At 53.5% G+C, this 21,311-nt stretch overlaps 1 long non-coding RNA gene across 1 annotated transcript in view; it reads left to right on the forward strand.

The window, feature by feature from the left end:
- LOC118910458 (uncharacterized) overlaps positions 1–15,719 on the forward strand; it is a 31,626-nt gene extending 15,907 nt beyond the window's left edge. Inside the window, exon 4 of the long non-coding RNA XR_005023984.2 lies at positions 14,493–15,719. This is a non-coding gene — a long non-coding RNA (uncharacterized LOC118910458). The remainder of the gene's footprint in view (positions 1–14,492) is intronic.
- Positions 15,720–21,311: the final 5,592 nt, after the last annotated feature.

A 21,311-nucleotide genomic window follows, 5' to 3' on the forward strand; every position in this document is an offset into this window, starting at 1 on the left:
TGGCGATGCTTTGGATGCTGCAAAGGTTTCCACTGACACGTGGCAACTGAGCAAAAACACAACGTGCAACTGTTATAAAACACTGGTGCCTCTCTGCTCACTATCTGTGCGCACCAGATGAGTGACTTCACAGCCCTGTGGTGAAGGGTAGTGGAAAGGACGTAAGGGACAGTTTGGTGTGAAGGGCAGCAGTTGGCTATGTAAGGACACAGCAGGTACTCAGTTACAACTTCTGAGAGCTGCCAGCCTCCTCTCAGCCAGTCTTGTACACAAATGGGGCCAGAGTCGTTTTCTTCTAGCAAAACTGGGGTCCTGCTGTTTTGCTCCTAGACTCTCAACAGTTGCCCACCATTGACAGAAAGAAGTAGGGCTTCTGCACCAGGACTTCTCTGGAGTCCCCCGTCCTGGTGTGGCTCCAGGTCTCCACCCCATTGGGCTCCGTGCTCTCTGGCCCCTGCACCTCTGCTCACAGGCCCTGGAATGCCTTGTCCCCACGGCTTCACAGGATACCTTTGGGACCTGATCCTAAATCAACTCTTCCCACAGACGCTCCCAGCCCTGTGGCCGGTGTGGGTCCTTCTAACGCTTCTGCGCCTCACCTGGGAAGACCACGTCAGGGTCTTGTCATCACCTGCCTGAACCACAGCGACCCCTCAGAGGTCATATGTATTTCTTACTCATCACTGTCCCCACAGGGCCCACTGTGGGGTGGATGATTTGAGACTAGCTGCTGACCTGGCTAACTTTCCCTACGTATCTCCAAGAAAGGGGATCCTTCCACCCCCTGGTGCCACTGCCCAGTATCTCCAGAGACAGGGCATAAGGACATGAGCTTCTCAGGTTCAGGAGGGGTCCTGGGGATGGCACGGTCCCTCGGCTGATGTGACCATCTCAAAGCACAGAGCATCGCCCTTGGGTCTGGCCCAGGGCGAGGTGGCTTCATCAGAGGGGGAGGAGCAGGTGCAGTGCCTCCCCGCTTGCCTGCTCTGCCCAGGGGCCCCCACACAGAAGAAAACAGCAAGTGCGTGATTACAGGAGTCACTGCTGTTCTCATCCTCAGCTGCCATGAGAGTCGTCTTTAGAAACTCAGATCTGAGCAGGTCACTCTTTGGGGTTCCCACAGGGGACAGAAGACCCAGCGCTGCAGGACAGTGGCCCACAGCCTACTTCTTCAGCCTGACTGGCCTGCACAATCCTTGCCACCCAAGGCTTGGTTCCAACTGTCCTCAGTCCTCTGAATAGGCCAGAGCACACCAGCCCGGGGCTCCTCATCTTTCCGCAGACCCCCGTGCCTCCCCCACTGCTCAGCCTAGCCTGGAAGATCTCCCATTTATGACTTGGGTTTGCAAAGTCTTCTGTGACCTAAGCTTCCAGTTAGAAGAGGCCATTTCTTCCCCGAAGGCTCCGCCCTGCCCTGTGCAGATTCCTCTCAAGGCACAAAGAGGGCCCAGGGAGGGAGCGTTTGGCCCCTGGTTGTTGGTATCTCTGCTTCTCCCAGACTAGGTAAGCCCCTTAGAGATCTGTTTGCTCTTGTTTCCCTAGCACTAGCACCTGCTACGCACACAGAAGGACTCCATTAATATTCATGGAACAAATGAATGACTGAATTTATTCTCAGCAGAACTAAAGCAGCAATGAATAAAAGACACATAGCCGATTCACAGATATCCACGACACCCTAAGAACAGAAAGACCTGGACGCCCACACCTTTTTCTCTGGAATGAAGCCTCGTGTAAAGCGTAATTGCATTATTTACTGAAAAATCTTCTCCCTCTAGAACACTACATTGGGCTTGAGAGAGCCAAAGCTCACCATCAGGCTTACTGCTATGTGGTGCCTTTAGACAACAGGACAATAGGAGGGCCGGAGTGGGCAGACACACACGGCCCCTCTGGGCTTGCTGCACCCGACAAGCAGGGAGAGCGAAGCGCGAATGTCAGCCGCTATCTTGTTGCTTTAATCGATTGACCTGTAATGCTGAGGGCCGTGGAGGTCAGGTTGCTGTTGTGGCCCTCTTATTACTCATTTCCCAAAGCAGGGCAGAACTGCAGCCAGGCAAGGAAGCAGGTGCAGTGTGAACTGTTAGATAGAATATCTTTTCCTGTTTTATGCCCAAAGCTACTACACTTCCGGAAATCTCCTTAATTCTGAATGCTATCACTGCCATTTCAAAAGGGGGTGAGAGGACGCATTTCCTTTTCACCCATTTTAATGCCACTTCTTTAGAAGCTTATTCCTGGGAGGCATTCCTATGATGCCGTGAAATTTCTGATTTATCTCCTAATGGAAATCAGCACTTTCCGAGCTAGTCCATGACGGGGCAGGAAGTTGGGAGTTTGCCCCAGGAGGGAAGTGTCACTGAAAACTCTGAATGTTCAGCTCCTCCTTTCATCTGTAAAACAGCTCTGCTCGCGGATCCTCCTGGACCTTTCTCCGGTGAGGATGGAGCCTTGCTCACATTCCAGGGCCCCAAACAGTTTCTCTCTTCTTGCTGAGTTAATGATACTTTTGAAGAAAGCTTAAGGTTATTGAAGTTATTGAACCGGGGAAAGGTCAGGTGTGATCGGGGAACATCTTCCCGTAGAAGTCAAGGAGGATGAAAGGTGTCAGCTGCTCATCTCCTTTTCTGCACAGAACTGCTCAGCTGTCATTCCACCGAGGCAAGCAGTGTGCAGGGCGGGCCTGCCTCCTGAGACGTCAGCGCATGTGCTGCTTCCTACTGCAAACTAGTTGCCAAGCTAAGAGGCTAAGGTGAACAGTGACCAGGAAATTCAGACTAAGCCTCCTTTCTGATGGGAATGCAAAAGACATCTGCTTGTAAGGAAAACCGAGCCCTTGGTTTTCTGAAAAGCTGGTGGGAATTGTCAGGCCCACGAAGCAGGGACACACTGGTGTGAACAGAGGTATCACACAGGTTCAACCCTCCGCTTGGCTTTTGGTTGAAGGCGGGTGAGCAGAGGCTGTGTTAGTGGGGAGGCCGTCGGACGCCCAGTGATCTGGAGACACGCAGACCTCCAAGGCTCGGGGGAGGTTGCAGAGCCGCACCACTGCCAGCCGTCCGAGAAGGGCCACAGTCACACTCCGGGCCCGCTACAGAATGTTCTTCATTCATGCCTGTAATGTGGGCACTGGTGCTGTGGCAGCTACTGGAATAGGAGCCCAGGAAGCAGAGATGGAAGATGCAAATTTGTAGGTGAAGCAGATGAATGAAGGTGTATGTTGCAAGGCCACAGGGTCAGTCCAAGGAGAGAGGCTTGGCTGCTGGGTGGAAACGCAGAGCAGGGAGCGCATCCCAACCGAAGGAGACGGGGCTCGGGGTCAAGGCTTCCTGGGGAGGTGGGCAGCAGTGATGGTGACACTGATGATGACAGGTAGTGGGTAATGCCACGCCAGGGCTGTGGAAACGCCTCTGCTGGTCTACCTTCTGTGCTCCTTCCTCCGGAGGTGGGCATACTCTTGTCGCTTTGGCCATCTGAGCACTGGGCAGGGAGTCCAGGCCGAGAGATGGGGGCATGGGGCATTGAGGATCTGCAGGCATTAAGGTGGGAGCCCGGGAGAGGCCGTGTCCCGAGGCCCCAGGAGGGCAGGGCTGGCCCTGTGGGCTGCGGTGTTCCTCGCAGGTGAGCCCCTGATGTAGGCGGTCGGGGTGATTCTGAAGCAGGTAGGGGACAGGGTGAGATTCACTCAGCACTCCCTGGAGCCCTCATGGAGTGCTCCCTGGTGGGAGGGGAAGAGGAAACTGGACAGGAGGTGAGGACAGCAGCGAGCCGGAGATGAGGGGGGCGGGTCACGGCACTGTCAGCCCCAGCCCTGTCCCAACGATGACACTGAGGCTCAGAGTGGACCTCAGGCGTGCAGCAGGTATGCGGTAGGACTGCAGTGCAGCTTAACTCCGAGGTAAACAGGCTCCCCACCTCACCATGGAAACCAAGTATGACCTTTTGTCCTCTCAGTCCTGTGATTTTTGTCTGAATCTTTCCATCCAGCCTGCAGGCTACAATTGGGTCTCTTTCAGGGTCACAGAAGGGGGAAACCCTTTCCTCTGAGCTTTTCCCTTTATGCTCCGCTTCAGGAGGCATTTGTGGCCTTTGAATGGAGAGGCGCCTGGCTCGCACGGGTTAGCCGGTGGTTCTGACAGCAAAGCAGCTCATGCATGTGGCCAGGCACGGCAGCTGCTGCTGGGGTCTCCAGAGAACACGGGTACCTAGTAGACAGGTACGGCCCTGTCCTTGCTTGGGGTAGATCTCAGTGGGGTGCAGCTTTCTACACCCCTAACTCTCCCCTGAGTTGCATTACCAGGCCGGCAGAACCAAATTGATTCACCTTTACTGAAATATACATTTTAAATATGTAGTTGCTAGTGGTAAGCTTTGTTTAAACTTAGTTGAAATTGAAAGCTGCAATAGAAATTTGAAAATCTTCCTAAACTCTGCAAGTAAGTTCACTTCTTCAATAGGATCCCAGAGTAAGAAACTTCCTTCAAAATGGTAATTACCTGGAAAAGTTAAGAAGGAGTTGGGAATGATAGAAGCCCCTTGACCATAACTTGTAACAAGTGAATGTTAGGTGGGTATAAAGGAGGATGGAGGCACAGGAGAAAGCCTGCACCCACAGCTGCAGGTGCTCGGTTCCCAAAGAGAGGGGCTCTGGGCCCAGCTGCAGGGGCCCCGTCGGTGGGCCTGCCCTGTGGCCACCTGTCCCGTTTCTGTCTGTGCCTTTAGCTAAAGTGCTGGGGCGCCAGTAGCCCTGGTGCCGCCTCCTCCCTTTTCCTTTAGAACCTACAACCTGATTAATGACCAGATTCACCCCCTCTACCTTCTTTTGATAAGCCCGGAGTTACTCAGGCCAGCGTTGTCCACGTGCGCAGAAGCCCAGCCCTCTCGTAACTGCAGCTTCCTGCAGGATGCACACACATCCGCAGGGTCCCAGGCCAGCTTTGAGCCTTTGGCATGTGCATTCGACTTGTGCCTGGGGTAACAGAGGAAAAGGGCGTGGAGCGTATTCAATGTGAAGGAAAGCTTCCAGCTCCTGAACTGAAGTATTTAGTTAAGAATGTTTTGATTTCCCATAAGGTGGAGGGACTTTGTAGACAGAACAGCCTGCTAGAGACCAAGACAGGAATGAATGAGCTTTTGGTTCAAACTATCTTTGCATATTTTTATTCCTCTCATTTACCCCAGAAATAAAATCAAAAGAATTGGTAAAAATAAGTGTACAAATACACATAGTTGTGAACACTTAAAAAGTTGTGTCTTCACAGTGAAAATGAGCCAGAAACAGAAGGAGAAATCAGTAACACTGATCCTATCTTTACATAAAAATAAGGTATTTTGTTCACCAGGGATTTTTGCATTAATTTTGGTTTCTTAAATATTTCAGTAAAATATGATTTATCTTGACCACTGAGTTTTTGACATCCCTTTTAATTTTGCACTCAAGGCCTCTCAAATCTTCACCCTAGTCCTGAACTGGGCTGACCCATTACCTGTCAGTACCACCTAAGCCCAGATTCACTGAAGGAGGTAAGGAAATACCAGACCTCCCCTAACTCCTCTGCCTCGACCCCCTTCCCTTTTCTCGTTCTGGCAAGATTTTCTCATCCTTCAAGGGCCTGCTCAAATGTGCCCTTCACTATTACAACTTTCTAGGCCCTCCCCCCCTTGAAGAACCCCTCCCCTCAGGGCCCCCCCCACCGTGCTCCTCTCTGCTCTCGCCCTGAGCTCCCTGCATGTGCGTTCTCCCCGTGTCTGCGTCTCCTCTTCACCAGGCGGGGAGCCCTTCGAGGTCAGACACCATGCTCTCTGTATTTATGTCTTGCATGATTTTCTTGGTGCGTGGCTGGTGGGCACACACTGAATAATTACAGTGGAATTTCTGGGTGCTAAGGTGGTTTTGCTGAGTATTGATACACCATGAGTTTGAAAAACGCAACGGGCCCTGTGTGTGTCCTTCCCTGTCCTGGTGATTGGCAGTCTCTGGGTGGTGGCTTGTGGGGTGGGCCAGGGTGGGAAAGGTGGTGACATCTTGGAGTGCAGGAATCTGGAAGGGGGGGATGTCATAACAGGGGTTGTGTAGCTGAACAGGGAATGGAGAGAGGGGTAGGGGAGACCATCCAGAAGACACACACCGAACAGCTCATTCAACAATACCTGGAGGCCAGGGTCTGGCTGACGAAGACAAGTGAGCTGTGCTGTCAAACCGTAGGTATGATTGGATTGGGGGGGTGGCTGCCAGGAAAAGTAAGGACCTTGAGGTAAGGGACCTGCGAATGTGGAGGCATCGTGGAGCACCGACTGCCCCACATGCGGGAAGATACTGACAGACAAGAAGGAAAATGATGGTCATGTGACGTTTTTCCGAAAAGGAGATCGCCAGAGTGATCTGTACACGTATTTTTTCCTTTAAACCCGGGTTAAAGAAAAGGAGGAAGTTAAGTGCTGTGGAAAGGCTGTTGGTAACTTCAGCCAAAATAACTTGATAATATTTTTAGTTTTACTGCTCTGGGATATTTAAGGAAGATAAATAGGTTTTGTAATGAGACTACAGTGTACAGACTATTTGGCTATTATAAGCTGGACTTCTGGAGAAGCAGTGAGCAATAATTTAGGAAGGTCATGAAATGGGGAAAGCAAAAAACACAAACAAAAACACTGGTAAATTAGAACCCAGGAAACAGTTCAGGCCTGCGCAGAGATTGCTGGGTCATCGGGACTGGACAGCACAGCTCTCTAACATGAGGGCCCAGAGCAACAACCATCTCGCTGGGCCTGGAAGTGGACACGCCTGGGCTGGGGCTGGGGACCCTGGTGCCCTCACTGAGGCCTTGGTGCTGGTCACTGGCTGGGCACTCTCCTCTCCTCGGTGTGGCCTCTCTCCATGGAGTCCCGCATCACCCAGTTGCCTGCCCTGAATTTCTTTGCAGGCTCTGTGAAAGTGGACATGCGGTAGGTGAGGTCTTGTAAGCTATGGGCTCCGCAACGGAGGGTGGGGCTGGAAAGCTGGTGTCAGACAGGGTGCAGGAAGGAGCAGGAAGGGCCCAGGATACTGAGCAGATGATTGGAGGAGGAGCGGAGGGTCTAGGAGGGCCCCTGCACAAGGGCCCTTCAGCCCTCCCAGCACTGAGGCTGTGACTTTGCCCTCGGAGGACGGAGGAGCCAAGCCTGTGGAGCCGGGGGCCGCCTCAGGTTTGCAGTGTCAGGTGATCCACATACTGTTGTTTCTGCCGGTCCTTCGAGGTGGAGTTGAGGCAGGTAAGGCTTGAAGGGTGCAGGGGGAGGGGCTGCCAGTGATGCAAGGCCAGGTGGCCTGGGGGCGAGGGCTTCTAGCCAGACCGAGGCACACACTGGCCAAAAAGTAACGCTCTGTGACCTCAGAGGCCGTGGCCCACTGGGTGCCTGGGCTTGTCGGGCAGTCAGGCTGAGGGGGCCTGGTGGGACGAGAGCTCTCAGCTCCAGCGCCTGCTGCCTGCTGAGGCCTGCGGTAGGGACTGGGGGCACCGGGCAGGGAGGCACAGCCCCAGGAACATGCTGTGCTGAAGACGGTGTGGGCACCTCCCCACCCAGGCTCATGCGGGGCGGGTTGCACACTGGGGAGCAGCTCGGCCCCCACTGTGCTGACCGCCCTGTAGTGCTCAGAAGGCCTCTTCACCAGCCGGTGGCCTGCACTGGAAACTTGGAAAGGGCTTTGGCCAAGGGCATGGCTATGGTGTGAGAGAAAGTAAGGCTTGGTGAAGTAATAAACCGGACAGATGTGGCTGGGAAAATGGAGATCTTCTAGATCCATAGCCTCCTGTCACCCTGGGAAGAAACTCTGTGGCCTGGGACAAGGGCCACCTCCCTGTCACTCTTCCTGCTGCCCCTGACACTCTTGCCCTGAGAAGGAGGGTGCAGCCTTGATGGGAGTCAAAGGGTGCAGGCCCGCTGACGGTCATGAGGCCCAGGGTAAGGGGGCAGCAGGGGCCCCTGGCCAATGCTCCCTCTTCCTCTTCCAACCTCTGGGTCTGCACGGAATTATGAAGGGCCTTTCAAGGTGCCTGTGGACACCCCGGCCCTTGAACGCAAGCTCCTGTTCCACAGCCCACAAAAAGCTGGGCCTTGAGGTGTGCTTAGCAGTGGTGTGGTCCCTTGGGGAGAGCCCAGGAGTGGAGCCCAGCCCTCTGGCAGAGATTTCTGGGGTTGTAGGCACCCAGGACATGGTTTAGAAGCTGGGGCGTGGTCTCCATGTGGGTGGACCCCCTGGCCCTGCAGTCCCGGCATTGGCTTGCTGGGCTGGCTGGCGCAGCTCCGCAGACTGGGGCGCCTAAACAACAGAAACGCATTGTTCGTGACCCTGGAGGCTGGAAGTCTGAGAGCAAGGGCTCAGGGCTGGTTCCTTTGGAGGCCATGAGGGGGAGTCGGCTCCAGGCCCCACTCCTTGGCTCGTGGATGCCATTTTCACGTTCAAATGGCGTTCCCCGTGTGTGTGTGTGTGTGTGTGTGTGTGTGTGGTCCGATTTCCAATTTTACAAGGACACTAGTCATACTGGATCAGGGCCCACCCTAATGACCTTCCTCTGATTCCCTCTGTAAGGCCTTATCCCCGAATAGGGTCCCATTCTGAGGTTCTGGAGGTTAGGACCCCAGCAAAAGGATTTGGGGAGGAAACAATTCAACCCAGAACAGACATGTCCCCCTGTGGGGAGGAGCTCAGCCAAGTAGGGTCAGTGTGGGGCCCTTGAAAGCTTAGGGTCCAGGGTAGGGCCAGGGTTCTAAGGACACTGGTGGTGGATGGGTGAGGAGCCCAGGAAGACCCTGAGACTCACTTTAGGAAGGCCTGAGGGGCAGTGGGACGTCTCTGAAGAGCCCCTGAGTATGGGGGACACAGGGATCAGACCTACGTGGCAGGACCCCAGTTCTCAGCCTGGCTGCTCCCCAGACCAATGGCCTCAGACCCTGGGTGGGACCCCAGCGTGTAGCAAGGCTGGGGCCACTGCTTTGGGAGCCTGGCTGGGCTGCTGGGTGGAGGCTGAGGTGGAGGGTGACTGGCTTCAGGGGTCTCATTAGGAGGGTCCTGCAGCATCCCAGGTGAGCTGTTCGGAGGGCTGAAGCCAGGTGGTGACTGAAGGATGATCGCAGGAGACCCATTTAGGAGACTTTCTGGGGTACATCCTGTGGGTCTCATACCCCATGTTCTGGGTGGAGGGTCCAGAACATGACATAACCACCAAAGGCCTCCACCTTCTGCTTTTTTTTTTTGTCCCGTGAGCCTGTAGACCCTGGAGGTCAGCAAGCAGAGAGCTGCTTTTTTCAAGGATGGTTGAAGGAAAAATATTGGCCAGGGAGGCATTTGCAGGTCCTGTGATGTCAGAACAGCTTAATCTTGACCTATAGGCTTTTGAAAGATGCTGAAAGAGGGAATGGGACATTGGCAAAGAGCTGGGGTCACACTGGCCTCAGCTCTGCGGCCCTGCAGTGCAGGCATGGCTGAATGAGCTGCTCTGTGCTTCCCAGCTGGCAGCCAAACATCCACCTCATGTGGTCAAGAACATTTTATCCAAACCATCACTCGCATCTGGACACAGGAATCAACACAAAACAAGCCTGAGCTCTCACAGCCCAGGCGCTCTTCGATGTGCCGCGGGAACATTTGCTGAAGGCCCCCAGCCTGTCCCCTCCGGCCTGTCCCCAGGATGGCTCACAACTGTTTGCAATGAACGTGACATTTATTCTTCTTGGCTATGAGCAGAGTCAGGTGAGGTTATTGCAAATAGAATATAGAAATACTCATTTTTCCTTCCAAAAAAGGCTCTTAAATGTCAAATCAAATTAAATGAAATCATTGTATCAGGGCAGAGCACATATAAGTTGCAGATGGTGCAATCTTTTATAAATTCCCCCAATCTCATGCTTCCCCTTAGATGTTATTGACCTGGGCCAGTTTAAATAAAGTTCAAATTCACTTATTGGTTGAGCAAATGTCATTTGCTAGAGCCTGAGCAAAATTCATGAGCTAACTTCTCCTCACTCCCACCACTGCCCTGTCCCCCCACCACACCCCACCTTGTCTGGTTTTCCTTGCTGAACTAATTACAAGATTCTCTGACAGCAAGTTCACATGATGTAGTTTAACTCTTCGGTCCACCTATAACTCTCGGCACCCAGGCCTCTGCACTTCTGGGCAAAGCTGGAGCCCCAGGGCTGAGGACACAGAGGGAGGGAGCCGGAGGCTGGCGCCCCACCCCGAGGGAGCTGCGTGGGAGGCTTGGCCACGTGATAAACAGGCCCAGCTCCAAAAGGCAGGAGTCCTGTGCACAGATGTTGTAATGTTGTGAGATAATTTTGGGGCCTCAATGGGGTGAAAAGGGTGGATTTGTCAGAGGGGCATCCCTAGGGCGGTCCTTTCTCGGGCAGCACCAGGACTTCATTACCATGTCAATCCTGGGAGAAGGCCCTGATTTAGCACGCAGGGGGCTGCATGCAAACGGAGCGGATGGACCCCTGAATGAATAGTGAATGGAAACCGGCTGGGCTCCGCCGTCAGCTTTGTTCCGGGGCTGACCAGGGTAAGGGACCCCAGCGCTTGCAGCGCAGATGGAAGGAGGAGGCGACTATCTGATGGACTCCTTTCCTTTTTATCCTCCTATCACCGTCTTCCATATTCGCACACTTATTTCAGTTGCCTAAACGAATTTGCTTCGATTTCCTCCCTCCACGAAAGCAAACTTAGCTTTGGGGGAATTAGAGAAGAAACACAATAGCATATGTAGCGATAAACATTTACATTTTTTTCCCCCAAAATTTGAAGTTTAAGAGACTCAGTTTTGGGACTTTTAGAAGTAATTGAACATGTAACTAAAAAATCATGAAAAGGACAATTAAAAGTTTGAATGGCCAGTTGGGAATCGCTTCTGCCGCTCTCTCCCGCGGGGAGGGAGGTCGTAGATTCCCGCTTCTGTCCAGAAAGGTTTCGTGCTTTCAGAGAGAGTCGCAGCTTCCGAAGGGCAAGTGCTGTAAATCAAAGGCCTCTGGCATTATCTAGTTTCCTTTCTGGCTTTAAAAGTTAGAACAGATGTCACAAGAGAGGACAAAATAGATTTTACCCACCAACAGGGGCTTTTCTTGCCATCAGTAATAGGAAGTGCCTTGAAATGCTAATGTACACAGTTTGTGTTGCCGGGTTTGCATAGAGATGGTGGGAAACAGCTCTGATCCCAACAAAACCTTTTGTTATTAATCAAGAAAATCTGGTCTTCTGAAGCAGCACAGAGCTGGAAATTAGCGAGGCCAGCAACGAGGCCAGGGAGCAAAAATGCGGTAGAAGATTCCGACGCTGCAGTCGGCCGCGGTGTCGGGGACCAGGCGGCATGTCCCTGTGCCCCCCACCCCCACACTCTGCTCTCCCTGGGCCTCCACACTTAAGGGCGGAGGGACATTTCCCTTGTATCTTGTGCTTTATGAAGTCGTGTTTCTCTTCTTCAGCAATTTCAAGCAGCAGGCTGGGAGAACATCCATTAAAAGCGCGCTAATGAAGTGGTGCTAAGAAAAGAAAACTAAACACCACGAAATCAAAGGGGAGCATTTTGCTTGGCTAATGGGCTTGATTATGAGATTTTACAGGCCCTTTTATAAACTTGAATTTTATTTTGTGCTAGGGAACAGGAAATTTCTGTTTGGTTTTAAACATACATGATCGTACCACCAAATATTCCTAATTTAAAACTGGGAGAGGAGAGGAGAGGAGATTCTAGGTCCAAGGGAAGAAGGGGTAGGAAGAGCCCCGCCACCAGTAGAAGCACAACCTTTACACCTGGTGTTAGAGAGGTGGGTTCGGAGGTCGCCGCGGCCCTCGATGTCCCCCCCTCCGCCCAGCCTCCGCGGCGCTCAGCGTAGAGCACCTCTGCACATGTTCCCTGTGGGATCAGGCGCGCTCCGCCTCCTCTCCTCACCTAGAGCAGATCAGCCTTGGCGGAAGAGGCCGAGCCTCCCTCTCATAGGACGTGTAGCAGCATCCCCGGCCTTTACTCACCAGATGCCTGTAGCACCCTCCTCCCATTGTTACCACCAGAATGTCTCCGGACCACCTGCCTGAGGTGGTGGAATCCACACCCGAAACATTCTAACTGCCTGGAGTCCAGCCTGGTGCTGGGCGAGCACAAGCTGGGACGCTGATGTTACCGAGAGCTTGGCAAGGGACAGAGAAGTCAGTTCCAAAGAGTGGGTCGGTGCATGCTTCCAGTGTCTGTCCCCAGGACACTGAAAGTTTCTCACCTTTCCCTGCCTTCCAGCCAGTAGGGTGGAGAAGGGACCGCAGGAGGAGAAGCGAGAGGCCTGAACAATCCGAAGCCTGGAGGGTCACCCAGGGTTGCCCGCTGATGCAGCGTGCTGTCCTCCACGGTTTGCATGTGCTGAGCTCCGTGGGCAGATCGTCCTCGTGGTGTGCAAGTGTGGCTGCCAGGTTTCTCTCTGGTAAGACTTTTAGGGGGGCCTTCATGCTCTTTATACTGTGCTCATTATCCTTGTAGGAAAGCCTTGCTTTTTGGATTAAGTAGTTATTGAAAAGTTGCCTGCATATAGGATAATAAGCATTCACTTATGAAATCTATACTGAGCACACATCGTGTGCTCTTTTCTACTAAAAGTGAACCTAGAGAAAATCTGTTATAAAGTAAAACACTTCATTGTATCAGGGGCCATCATCTTCCTCCCCATCCTGGATTTGCTTAAAATACAGTAGATGCAGCTCTAGAGAAAACACTGGAAGTTCCAATGGCCTCCAGGAGGAATGTAGAATTGCAATCACATTGACAGGAGGTCAGTGAGAGAATTGAGATAATAAAATAATAATATCTTAATAGAAGTCAAGGGCATTCACAGATAATGGCCAATCTGTGTCACACTTAAGAATTCCTAACTGTGCTAGTGGTATGGGCCATGTCGTGGACTGTGTCCTGGTGGGCCCCAGGGAGTCCGATTTACTTAGCTGTGTGCAGACATGGGGCTCAGTGACCTGGGGGGCTTCCCAGAACAGGAGGTCTCAGTTTCACCAACACACGGATTTATAAACAGCCACTCTGGGTTGTCTCACTGGCTGAGTGAGCTCTGGCCTCGCTGACCTGAGGCCGTCCTGGGAAGCTTGGGGCTTTCAGAACGTGTGCGGTGGGAAAGGAAAGGTACCAAAAATCAGCAGTGGCTGAGGAGAGAGGACTATGTGCAACTGGCTTCAAAGAAGCTCCTTCTCAACTGCCCATGTGTTCATTTATGCCTCATGACGCTGCCTGAAGGTCTATCAGGTAGATATTCATTAGGATTCACCAATATTTTCTTTTTAAAAATGCACATGGCCCTAGTGCCTCTGTCTGACAGAGGAGGCAAATCCCTTGGAGTGACATGATATCGGCCGTCCCCACAAAGTGCCCCAAACTGGTCCTGCTCAGAACAGCTTAGTTTACTCTCAGCATTTAAAAAAGAGCCCCTGGTGTGTGGAGAGCCCCACAGTATCCTACACAGACTTCACCTGCCGGGTGCATGCAGGGCAGAAAAGGCTCCCTTATCAGCTCCTTAGAAACAGACAACAAAGAAAGGTGGAGCCTGTGGGCCCCAGCACTGCTCCACGGGCAGGGGGCTAGGGAAGGGTTTGGTGTGAGTCCAAAGCCCCTCTGCAAGCTAATGAGGACCATTGTATTTGGGCAGAAGACAGGGCAGGAGCTTATCAGGAGGAGCATTAGATTACCCCCTCTGGTTTCTGGAGACTTTTAAAAGGCAGCCCTTGGAGCCCCTTGAGGTTGCAGAGGTGTGTTTCCCGGGACCACTCTGGGGATGGCTCCTGGGGACAGCACAGGATGTCTGCACCACAGACGAGGGGAAGGGGGAAGACGATAGTTTCAGTCAAAATCACTCTGTGATTGCTTGAGTCCTGGGAAGTCAATATTTCTGAGCTGTCTTCATGGTTCTGGGGTTCAGAGAGGGTGCAGGGCATGGGGATGGGCTTCCAAAAACGAAATCAGTGGAGAGACCCAGAGCTGGCGATGCCTTTTCTGATGGACCTTGAGACTATATCCTGTCAGTCTAGATTTAGGATGACTGGATTTAAAATCAGTGCTGTAATTTAACATTGATCAGTGCGTGGGAAGCAGCAGGTGACGGGTTTCCAGAACCTGCCTCGGCCTCCTGGAAATGTCCTTACTGCTGGAGAGGTGGGCCGACAGGCGCTGCCCTGCTCAGGGAGTGCTGAGACATTTGGGGCAGGGCCCTTTCTGTGCATTGGGGGGACTCCGGGGCTGCCTTCCGAGTTGCTGACGAGGGTTTTCACCTGGCAGGACACCTCCAGGAAGGAGAGCAGGAATGCTGGTATTCTGTTACTGTTCTCGGAAAAGCCGGCGGAGCTATTCCCCTTCTGGGACGATTCATTTCATCTGAGCAACTGCGCCAGGATCCACTTTAAGAAAATGAAGTGCTGCGGGGTCCCCATGTCCAGGACTCCCCTTTCATGCTGTCCTTTCTCTTCCCTGGTACAGAACAAGAAAGACAAGAGGTTTTTCATAAAAGAATGAACAAACCCCTTCACCGACAAAACAACGAACCCAGCCATGCCCACTCAGAGAAAATTACACACTGCTAATAAAGTGGACTAGGATCGAGCATGAAAAATTACAACATGAATGATGTTGGATGAATGATAATGAAAGAAAAATGGTGAATAATTAGGCAGCAGCGTTTCTGGGAAAACACGCCTCGCACTTCAGTATCATTTCCCGTCGGCCGAACATTCACGTCTAATTAGAAGGGAGCAACTCGTTCCAACCAGGGTTTCTTCATTCTTATCAATTCCTCTGAAAGTCTCCAGTTTCGTAAAATGTAAACAGAAGTAACAGAGGCTGGCCACTCACGGAGGAGAGCATTTTAGGAATGTGAGGGCGGAAAATGCAACAAGGAGCAAGATTTGTGGTGGTGTTGTCTGGTTCATGCTTTAAAAAAGTTCTGGGCAGAGGACTGCTGGGTGCAGGGGGCTGCTGCACGACCACCTCAGTCACAGAGTGCACCTGGAGGGCGATGGGGGGATGCCGCAGGCGTCCAAGGAGGGGAAGGGGCCTGGTTCCCAAGCACAGGAGTCTCAGCCACCCAGGGGTCCTCAAACTCTCAAAGCCTCCTGGGACAAAATGAGTTTCAATTCACTTGATTTAAAGGCTGTCATTGGCTTGCCTAGATATCCGAGACTTGGTCCCTGCAAAGCTCCCCAAAAGTCAGGGCCCGTGGGGAGAGTTCTCAACACTTCCCGAGACCAGGAAGGTGGGAAAGGACGGGCCATGGGGAGACATCTTCTCTGTAACTTGGTTCAGCTCCTTGCAAGCCTGTCTGGGTCAGCTTCCTCCAGGAGCCGTCCCAGCTCCAGCTTCCAAGGGCAGACCTGAACCAGCGTGGCTTTGTGGAGCCTCAGAGTCTCTGAGAACACTCAGCAAAGAGCCTCTTGTTGAATTTAGCAAAGCCTTCAAGCACCGGAGAGACTGCCTCTGGCCCTGACGTCTGGGTTCCTGTTGGAGGGCCTACCACCCCAAGGAGCGTTGGTAGCGACAGCTACCCCAGCTGACAGGTACTGAGCCTCAGCACCTGCTGGGTGTGTTCTGTTTCTCAGTGCCTTCCACTCCATCCTCCCCTGAGGCAGGGGCTTGCACTGTGCGGATGGGAAACCGAGGCTCAGACTGCTGAACAGCTAGCCCACAGTTGTGCAGCTGGTTAACAGTGAGGCCAGATTTGGCAGGACAGTCAGACGCAGGACCTAAGCCCACAGGGCCTCCTCGGCTGCCCTGGGCTGTGTAGGGGGAGGGGACAGCTGCTTGCAAGTGTCCACCTGAACTGAAGGTTCCTAGTGTCTGAGGACAACTGAAGTTTCAGGCAAACTTTTATTTGTTTTAAAGTGGCAATGTTTGCCAGTGATGCCTAAATTTTAAAAACACATAAATTAGAACAGATTCCAGCTTTTGTCTATAATATTGTCAGTCTCACTCTAGTTGGTTTCAGGAGAAAGGGAGAGAAACAGGGAAGGAGAAGCCGCAGCTGGTGGGCTCCAAGTTACACCTGCAAGAAAGAATGCCTTGCGGGTCTTGACAGAAGAAGGTTGAGAAACCTCTGCCAGGAAGTGGCGGGGTTCCACCTTCTTTATTTCATCACAACCTGGGCAGGGGAGTGAAATCTTAAACATCAGAAAACCTGGGCAGATATGTGACTATTGTGTGGGTAGGATGTCCTCCAGAAAGTTGTGTTCAAGTCCCAACCTGGGGTACCTATGGATGTGACTTTACTTGGACATAGGATTTTTACAGATATAAATCAAAGTAAGATGAGGTCATGTGGGTGGGCCTAGTCCAATGACTGATGCCGTTATAAGAAGAGGGAAACTTGGACACACACACAGAGAAGATACAGAGAGAATGCCGTGTGCTGATGGGGCAGAAGTTGGAGTGATGCATCTGCAAGCCACGGAGTGCCAAGGAGTGCTGGCAACCATCGAAGCTGCCAGGCAAGGAAGAAGGATCCTGCCCCAGAGTCTCAGAGGGGGTGTGATGCTGCCCACGCCTTGATTTTGGGCTTCTAGCCACCAAAACTGTGAGAAAATAAGTTTCTATTGTTTTAAGCCACCTGGTTTATAGTAATTTGTCATGGCAGCCACGGACCTGAATGCACCAAGTATTCACCCGGCTCCTGCCGTGTGGCTTACACAATTCTGTGTCAGTTCTGCGGGGATGCGGGATGCTGCGTGCATCTGGCTCATAAGCGGTTTAATTCTTTGCTGCTAGCAAAGGACAGCAAGGGTGGGAGCTGGGAGGCCCTGCAGGGTGAAGAGGGTCTCGCCGAGGAGGAGGCAAGAGGATGGCACTGCTGGCGGAGGGCGGCAAGAAGCCGGCGGCCTGGCCCCAGGAGTGACTGGGTGCGCGGGGCCCCCCCTGGTGCTGGAGCCGGATGCCGGGAAGTCTTGACAGCCGGAAAGAGGAATTGATATTGGGCGCCATGCATGATGGGGATCTCTGAAAGAATCAGAGCGGGCCGCGGACGAGAGCAGGGTGAGAACGTTTAAAATATTTGGGCTTCATTCAGAAGTTCACGGGGGTGAAGGGGACGCCCTCCAGTTTCACAGCAGAGTTGCGGGCAAAGGAAGAATGTGCAGAGTTTCTTTAGGACGCGGGCTGCTCAAGACTGCAGGGGAGAGGGAAGGGCGGCAATGCGTGGGGGGTGGGGCCGGGCCTGCAGGCTGCCGCCCTGGAAAGGGCAGCAGTGCTGGAAGATGCTAGAAGAGCCCTGAGGCTGGCAGAGGGAGGTGAGCACTGGAGCAGGGGAGGCAGCGCAGAGGGGCAGGGCGGCTGGGGAGGGGAGGGCAGGGCGTGTTGTTGACACGCAGAGCGAACGTGATTCCCGACAACAAAGCGCTCTGGAAAGGCATTAGTCCGGTGCTGGTGAGTGACTCAGAAGGCAAGCATGTTGGTCCTGTTGTAATGTGGGCGGCCGAGTTATGTCGAACGAGCCGAAGGGGTTAGCATCTCGTGCATGCGTGGGGGCGGCCGACTGCACTGGAGAAAGAGTTAATGATTAAACTGTTTGCGCCACCACCACGGGCCGGGGCCGGTCAGAGTCCCCGGGCCTGACCCCGTCCTCACCCGCCCCGTTGGTATGTGGCCCACACGGAAGACCGCAGGAAGCTCGGACCGCAGACCCTGGACAGCAAGGCATTTTAGTTTTGGAAACGGCCGGGACAGGAAATTAGTGGGGCTGATTAGGAAAATCAATTTGGCTTGACTTGAATTTGGTCAGGAGGAGGGAAAAGGTGAGGGCACGGGAGCCAGCCCTGGGCCAGTGCTGAGGGAAGCCCTGGACTCCCCCTCTTTTCCAATGGGGAAACTGAGGCTCAGGGAGGCTAGTGGGCAGAAGGGTCTGTGGCTGGGAAGGGTGGCGGGGCCAGGACTGAGGGTGCAGGCCTCGTTGGCCCCCACTTCCGCCCAGCCCAAGCCCCACAGGGCACCCCGCTGGCCCCGGGCTCCTGCAGCTGCTGGAGGTGGGGCTCGAAGGCCCGGACAGGAAGCTGGGGGCGCAGTCCCTGCCCTCGTCTCCGCCCCCCATCATCTGATAATCAGGGAAGAAGCAGGAGAGGGTGCCAGCCCCACATGACCGCCACCTGCCCCGTGGCCCTGGACGGCCTCATGACTTCTACAAAGGGGCCGACAGTGCCTTCCTCCAGCACCGCGGGGTGGGCCAGATAGCATTTTAGGATGCTGTCGAGTGCTAGGATTGCATGAGTCTTGATTTCTGGAGATTTTTGATGATAAAGAACGTCTTTGTGCTCAAACAAGCAGGGCTCGGGGCCAGAAGGTTGTTGCCGCAGGATGCTGACCGCCAGGGCCCCCGGCCCCCGGCCAGCCTCCTCCGCTCCTGGCCGCCCAGCCTGTCCGGCAGCCCCGCTCCTGGCCCTTGGGGGCATGGCTGGGACTGGGCTACTGCTTTCCCCAGCTGGGCAGTTCTGCTTCTCGCTCCGCAGTGCCCTGCCCTGGCCCTACTCTGTCCACCCCACCGTCAGTCTGACAAAGGGACTTGGGTCTCGGAGACCCTCCTGTGCTCCCTAGGGCTCAGCACTACACACCGCGTGTCCCACCTTGCCTCAGAGACCCTCAGCCGGGTCCCCAGGACGTCCTCTCCGCCCGAGGATACCCCAGGCCAGGGCTGCTCAGGGTCCCTGGATCCTCTCCCTCTGGGGGCTGCGGTCACTCCTCAAGCCCAGCCCTTCCAGCTCTTTCCCTTCTGTGACTCACAGAGCAGAAGAAATGCCACCTTCTGGATGAAACTTCCTGTTTATCTGGTGGCTAAAAACGGGACCCCCCCCCCAAGTTCCTGGGAAGGTTCTTCTTGGGTCCATGAGCCTCCATCACACCCTGGGGGCGTTGCTCACTAATTACAAAGATGACACATAGGTGAGGCACCGAGGCCGTCTTCTCCTCCTGACACTGGCCTGTCAGTGTCCGCAGAAAGGGGGAGCAGAATAAAGGCTCCTCAAAGATGCCTGCGTCCTAAGGCCCAGGACCTGTGAGCATGGCGCTGTGCATGGCAAAGGGACTTTGCAGGCAGGCTTAAATCAAGGATGTTGGGATGGAAGATGGAACATCATCCTGATTTATCTAAAAGGGCCCAAGTCCTGTAAGTGTGGAAGAGGAGGCAGAAGGGTCAGTGTCCAAGTGGCGCAATCCGAGAAAGACTCCACGGGCTGCTTTGGGCTTGGAGGGTGGGAGGGGCCAGGAACCACGGAATGTGGGCTTCCTCTAGAAGCTGGGCTTAAAAAAGGAAGCAGATTGTCCCCTAGAAGCTCCAGAAAGAACATGGCCCTGCAAACACCTCGATTTTACCTCAGTGAGACCTATTTTGGACTTTGCGGGCCTCCGGAATTATAAGATAATAATTGGTGTTGTTTCAAACCATCCAGTTTAGGATAATTTGTTAGAGCAGCAATGGAAAATAAGTACACTGGGTTACATCTTTTCTTGTGACATATCTTAGGGAACAGTTCTCCATGTGCACATGTCCAGGGATGGAAACCGACCGCAGGGTGCAAGGAATCTGTGAGCCTGCAGGCCCCGGAGCCTCCTGCCTGTGTGCCGGCTGAGCTGTGTGCCAGCGTGGCAGTGCTGTGCCGTGTCATGCTCAGAGAAATAAGCTTTCTCACACTCTTTAGCTAACCTGTGATCGTCCGGCTGAGAACAATTCCTCCCAGGCTCTGGGGAGTGGATGCAGCAGGGGACTATGCTCTGGGCTCTGGAGGCTGGTCTGTTGGCTGGACCTGGCGGGGGAAGCTGGAGGGAAGAGGAGGGAGGCCCTGCGCTTGTCCCCAAGAGCTTTCAGGTCAGCCAGGGACAGGTGTGTGCAGAGAAGGTCCCCAAACAGGGCAGTGCTGGGGTGTGGTCACAGGGCATGAGCGGACCCTGCAGCAAAGTGTTTGGGACAAGGAAGAGGTTCCTCTGGCAGTGGGGAGCAAACAGGATCAAGGCCAAGTCTACACAGAGGGTGACATGTGGCCTGTGGGAAGGTCCCAGAGGGGACCTGGGCAGACGGTGGGAGCTCGGAAGTCGTAGGGCCACGGGCACGACTGCAGGGGTGAGGCCCAGACTCCTGGGCCTCCTTCCTGGGCACCATGGTCTCCTCCCATGGCAGCTGTGGCCATGGGGCTGTGAGCAGCATGGATGCGTGTTCTCTTGTCACTGTCCCAGTAGTCCCAGAAGCCACGTGCAAGGCGGGTCCCAAGACGTGGAGCCTCTGTGGTCCCAGGTCCACCAGCCGCACAGACTCGTGGTGTGAGCAAGGGGCGACCTTGGTTTGGGGAGCCTGGGAGATTCCTGGGTTAGCTTCTTATCCTGCAGAGTCTGCCTATCGCAGAGGATTAACCGGGTTTAGAAAGAGCCCCGCGGTCTGGGGAGGGCGTGTTGTGTGCGGCCAGACAACGGGGAGCACGGTGAGTTAATATTTACAGAGGTGAGGGCGGGGCATGAGGGGGCTCCTGGGGGCCATCAAGGCAGGGCGGCTGCAGAGGAGCGAAGGCCCCTAGGGGGAGAAGACCTTCACCTCTCGCTTCCAAGCTAAAGGACCCTCATTCAGAAAACTCCTCCGAGGTCTCCCCTGTTCCAACGATGTGTTTTTAACTGTTTTCTTGGGGCCCCTACGCTGTGCTTCTCACAGTGGTTCCCTGAGCACCCGCAGGTTCTTCAGCAACGAGTAAGGCCTTTCGGATGAAGGCGGCCGTATTTGGGCACAGTCAGAATAGGAATTTTAGGATTGAATGCTTCTGGAAAATAAACCTTTGGAACTTTTAATGGAGGAATAAGTGAAACCGACTGTGGCATCCCCTATAAAGCACCTTCATTGGCACTTTATTCTTTTATGAGTACAAATCTGCTCCCTGACTCCTTAAAGGTGAGTATATCCCTCGTTTAAGACTATTAATACTTGAGGAGAATAGTCCACTGCTCTTAAAGTAAATTTTAAATGAAAGTATAATGTGCAGAATAGCTTACTAATTATGTTTTCCCCATTGAATGATTGTATCCGCTGCTTTTATATACACATAAAATGACCATTAAGGTAAAATAAAAAAAACCAGAATTTCATGATAAGTGGCATTTCCTTTCCCAATGAACGTCCTGTTAACGGCTGTGGCCATCAATAATGATTTCTTGGGAAGCATGCGTTTTTGTGACGGTCGCAGCTGAGGCTTGTGCATGCTGACAGTGTTCAGGGACAGGCCATGATTCACATGCATTATTTCCCTTAATCTATTTAATTCACTTAATTGGTGGCTTCTATAATGA

The sequence above is a fragment of the Manis pentadactyla genome, chromosome 2 (assembly GCF_030020395.1).
Source record: "Manis pentadactyla isolate mManPen7 chromosome 2, mManPen7.hap1, whole genome shotgun sequence".
Classification (NCBI taxonomy): Eukaryota; Metazoa; Chordata; class Mammalia; order Pholidota; family Manidae; genus Manis; species Manis pentadactyla.